We start from the raw sequence: 6,097 nt of genomic DNA on the forward strand, positions 1-6,097 counted from the left end.
TATATATATATATATATATATATATATATATATATATATATATATGAAAAGGTCCTAGCTTTAAGGGTACCCGTAACGTAGTTTCCAGTGTGATGCAGGTACTACTCATTTCTGCTAGTTGGGTGTACTGGAGCAATGTGAAATAAAGTGTCTTGCTGAAAGGCACAACACGCTGCCGGGAATTGAACTTACGATCGTGAATCGAATGCCCCAAACCACTAAGACGCGCCCTCACACAAGGAAATATATCCTGTCTATAACGTGATACACCGGACGGGGAAAGAGCTAAACGGTGGCGGGGTGAGTGTATGACAAGCAAAGAAAAACACTGCACGTATCTGTCTAACCACCATCAACATTAGTTAAGCTTTCGACACTCCAATTTCCGTTATCTACTCATAGACGAAGTTTTCAGCACCTTTAGAAACAAAATAATTAGTCGGCCTCCATTAATCAATCAGCCGCAACAACAGTGGAATACCTATCTGTTGCTTTACCTATCTGTTGCTTTCCATGGACGACTTCATTTCGTCCAGCTTTAAAATATATTGTAGTTTTTTTGTTTTAATACAATGCGTCTATAAAGGGAATTTGTTTTCCCCATGGCGGAAAACTGTAGCTTCTGGCTTTTCAACTACAAATATGCATTAAACATGTGCTTTTTTTCTTTTCTTTTACTTGTTTCAGGCATTTGACTGTTGCCATGCTGGAGCAGTTCTATAGATAAAAAATTTACTCTGAGGTAAGAAGTTTGCTTCCCAACCACATGGTCCTAAGTTCAGTCCCATTGCGTGGCACCTTGGGAGAGAGAGAAAGAGAGAGTACAATATGTCCAAACTGCAATACTACACCTGAAACTATTGAAAATCAGAGTGTACAGTGGAGTACTCAGCCAGAGTAGTAGCTTGGTCGTTTGTATCATGTCCTCATTAAATGTTTTTGGTGTTTTAGGTGGCTATGTAGTCAAGTGCAGAGTGAAACACCCCCTGAGTAGACTGGAGTAACGTGAAATACTGGGCTAGGAATTGAACTCACGACCTTAAAATCGTGAGTCCAGTGCCATACCCACAAGGCCATGCACTTTTATATTTCTTTATTGATGTCAGGGGGCTGAATATAGAGGGGACAAACAAGGACAGGCAAAGGGATTAAGTCGATTACATCGACCCCAGTGCGTAACTGGTACTTATTTAATCGAACTCGAAAGGAGGAAAGGCAAAGTCGATCTCGGCGGGACTCGAACTCAGAACGTAACGGCAGAAAGACTGTGGAGAAACGTATTGATGAGAAGATGCTGGAGTGCCACACACACACACACACACACACACACACAGAGTTTTAGATAACACAAATCGAGAGTCTAGTATAGAAAGACTAGGATAACGCCGTTGGTAGGAGAGGTTGGGAAAATGAACGAAGTGGATGAAATATTGTGAGTGAATGATTCAGGAGAAGCTACGCTAAGAGAAGTTAACTGAATTCAAAGGCACTTATGAACAAGACAGAAGAAAATGAAAAGTACTAATTGAAGAAATTAAAATGTGTGAAAGGGTGAGATTTTTATAGATTATATAAATTTCAAAAAACCCTCCAAGAAGAAGTTTTTGGAACAATGCAAAAAAGTACCGAAAATTTTTTTTTAAATTCAAAAAATTTAAAGAATATTTTCAAAGCATCTCGAAATTTTTTGAAGGCTTCGGAGTCGTGAAGTCACAGAGTTTCAAAGTTACTCTGTTGCCTTTCTATACTTGACCATAACTATGTTGCCTGAGATATACCAACACTTTATACAAATCGAGAGATAATAACGATATGTCTGTTGTATTGGAAATCTCCCGAAGCCGATGGCAGCAAAACTGAACGACAGACGTCAGACACCATCATCGTGTCGGTGGTAGCAATGGTGGTGGTGGTGGTAGTGGTGATGATGATGATGGTATTGCTGCTGCTGGTATTGCTGATGGTAGGGGTGGTTTTGGCGTTAATGTTGATGACAACGATGATGATGATGATGGTGGTGGTGGTGGTAATGATGATAATGATGGTTATAATGATGATGGAGATGGTGATGATGACGGTGGTGGTGGTGGTGGTAGTTGTAATGATGATTACGACGAACGCAACGACGACAATTGACTTCGTTCACCAGTTCAAAGACATTCTCGCAGCGATATTTTTTGGTCATTTCGGTAACAAACCTCCATCTACGAGGAATAATTTGGTGACATATGAAGGTGAGAAAGTAATTCTGCATGAACATATATGTATGTAATATCCGCAGCTGATGTCACAGCAAATAAAGAGGGGAAACAGCAAACGCGCACACACACACTGTCAATTTATTTGTCCATTAATTACATAGTCTGGCTATGTATGAATGTCACAGCATCAAACTTGTTATAAGAAAGATTAGTTTCACCAGTTCTGATCTACCAACAGATATCCGATGACGACGTGTAACCTAGGATCGTTTGTAGGCGTTTAAAATTCCACAGGCAGGATATTTTTTGTCATCTTCAACATGAGAATAATTTACCAATTTTAGAATTTTTCCATAAAATAAAATAAAGAATAAGAATAAGAAATAAAAGTAAAGGAAGAGAAAAAAAAAGAATCCTTTAAATATAATTATTTCTTTATTGCCCACAGGGGGCTAAACATAGAGGGGACAAACTAGGACAGACAGGGATTAAGTCGATTATATCAACCCCTGTGCGCAACAGGTACTTAATTTATCGACCCCGAAAGGATGAAAGGAAAAGTCGACCTCGGCGGAATTTGAACTCAGAACGTAACGGCAGACGAAATACCTATTTCTTTACTGCCCACAAGGGGCTACACACAGAGGGGACAAACAAGGACAGACAAACGGATTAAGTCGATATTATCGACCCCAGTGCGTAACTGGTACTTAATTTATCGACCCCGAAAGGATGAAAGGCAAAGTCGACCTCGGCGGAATTTGAACTCAGAACGCAGTGGCAGACGAAATACCGTTAAGCATTTCGTCCGGATGGAATTTTAGAGCGATTACTGATGATTCTAAAGAATTCGCAGAACTTATTGCCGAATATTATACTGAAAAATCCAAATGTGTTAACTTCACCACTGCTGACAACAAATGTCTATAATATCTGTTGAATTTACTCCTGCACTATTACGACGTCACTTTAACCCATTAAGTCTCACTGTAATATAAATAGGACACTAAATGAGAACATTAAATAAGCTATATCACATTGTCTCAGTGTCCTATTTATAGAATACCGAGTATTTCCATTTCTACTTGAAGTAAAGGAGTTTTAATAATTATTTTTTTCATTTCAACCTATTTTCAATCATCTGTAAAAATTTTGAAGTAATATTCGGAAATTTAAGTACTCTGGGACTTAATGGGTTAAGCGTAGGTTCAAAATGACCTCCCTTTTTTTTATGTCATTACTTATCTAATTCTCGAATGCTGCGACCTCTTTCTACTGCAAAAACTTGTGCTCCTCTTCCAATTCTATCGTAATAACTGAGTAAACCCAATATTATGAAAAATTACCAGCATTCTTCCCTGTTCAAAAAGGATGACTACACAACACGTTCAGTCAGGCTCACTTGCTGTATCACTAAATAGATGGAGATCGATGTCAGAGAGATACTCTGGAACTTCTGGAACTCTCATAACCTTTTTAATTCATCCTTTGCAATTTGGATTTAGCCCCAATTCCAAGTTACAACAGTCAATCCATCGAATTTCTTGAAGATACCACTTAAATCACAGATGGCGGTTCATGAATGAATATGTCTTCTACAAATTAAGCAGATGGCAACTTGAAAGAAGTTATTGAGTTAAAACAAGCAGACGACATTAAGCTGTGCCGTGAAATAAATAGAGCCGCTCTTATACTCTGTAGATTTTTCCTGTAATCTGACCTGGACAAAATGCAACATCAGATTATCGACAGACAACTCAAGCTGACTGTAGACAAGTGCAGCGCCATGCATTTTGGGAGAGGGAACTCGGAATTTACATAATTCTTTGGTGACCATAAACGAGGCATTATTGTCAGCTACGATTTGTAGTGGATGAATCATTTCTAAACTCGTTAAAAAGGGCGAAGATATCTTTATTCAATAAGACCTTCGTCGGCCGCTCACTGACTATTTAAAGTTATAAATGGCTATGGTACGTTTAGACTTGCAGTTTGCTTTTCCTGTCTTAAACACTCTTCTTGTCCAGCACGTCGATCTACTAGAAGCTGTTCAGAGATTTGCAGCCAGAGTCGTCAGTCGCTTACCATACCCCTTGCTACTCTAACAGCATCGAAACACACTAACGCTTCGACGTCTAACAGCTGCCTTCATAGAAGCCCACAAGATTCATCCACCATTTTCCAGCGACTACTTTGACCGCCTTCTTTGAATTCAGTATCTCTACGTCATTGCAGACATACTTATGAAATGAAAAACAAAACAAACGGCAAAAAAACAAAACAAAACAAAACAAACAAAACGGTATAGCATACGTGATTTTCGTAAGCATTTTTCTTACACACAGAATGGCAGAAAATTGGAATAAGCTACCTGCATCGGTTGTCAGTTGTCAGAAATTCTGTATCCTTAAAAAATTCTCTGATTCTCTAAATATTCAGACACTACTCCCGGTGTGTTCTATGCATCCTTTCCTCTTTACAGCTCTTTTTCCGTTCACTTTTCTATCTTTTTGGGTTCTTAATTCTGTGGCATCTACTTTTGGGCCACCACTGCCGAGATTCTGTGATTTATTCTTGCTTTCGTCTCTCCTTTTACACTTTCCCGACGAGTTGTAGTTCACCTGAGCATTGTATACAATAAAAACCACCACCAACACCACCACCACCACCACCACCACCATCATCATCTTCATCATCATCGTTCTCGTCGTCGTCATCATATTTATATATATGACTCCTAATGTATGTTTGATGCATGCCCATGCGCTTATATATAGATATGTATATATGTGTATATATACGCATGCATATATGTGTATATACATATATGTATATATATATTATATGTATGTATATATTATATGTATATATATGTGTATATATATATATGTATATATATATTATATGTATGTATATATTATATGTATATATGTGTATATATACATACATGTGTGTGTGTATATATATTATATGTATGTGTATATATATATATATATATATATATCATATGTATGCATGTATGTATGTGCACATATATATGCATATATATGCACATACATATATATGCACACACACACACACACACACACACACACACACACACACACACACACACACACACACACACACACACACACACACACACACACACACACACACACACACACATATATATATATATATAATTTTCCTTTCCGTGCATTGTTTATTCATGTGTATTTATGTCTAATCTTTTTATTCGTCATCGTTGTATGTCACTATGGCAAATGAAAGGAAAGCCTCATCATTCTTCTTCTTGTTATTCTTGTCGTTTTTGTTGCCGTTGTTGTTGTTGTTGTTGTTACTTTTGTTGTTCTTGTTAGTTTTAAAACAAATGAGTTGTCCTTTCCAGGCCGTTTTAATGTTTACGTCAACCAGTTAGGATAATGGTCGAGATTTGGTTTGGGAATGACAGAAAGTTCTTCATCGATTAATGAATCTCTCAGTTAGATCTAGTGGGAGCCATCAATCTAATCTAGCTTGTTGGCACTGAACTCTGGTGAGGATTACCGACACTCACATCTCTCCTGCTTTCTCATCATTTTTCAAGTGTCTTTCACTGCTCTCAAACTCATCTCGCTGTTCAATATATTTGTAGAGATGATAGCCTCTTTCTCCTATCAATACTTTCGCCACCGATTCTACCACAGCCTCGTTTCCTTCCTTCCTTTCTTTCTTCTTTCCTTCCATTCTTTCTTTCTTTCTTTCTTTCTTCTTTCTTTCTTTCTTTCTTTTCTTTCTTTTCGTTTGTTCTTTATGTCTTTCACTCCCGTTGATTATCTTTTTGCAGTCACTTGCCTCCTCCTCTTCCTCCTCCTCTTCCTCCTCCTCTTCCTCCTCCTCCTCCTCCTCCTCCT

The sequence above is a fragment of the Octopus bimaculoides genome, chromosome 6, assembly GCF_001194135.2.
Source record: "Octopus bimaculoides isolate UCB-OBI-ISO-001 chromosome 6, ASM119413v2, whole genome shotgun sequence".
NCBI lineage: Eukaryota > Metazoa > Mollusca > Cephalopoda > Octopoda > Octopodidae > Octopus > Octopus bimaculoides.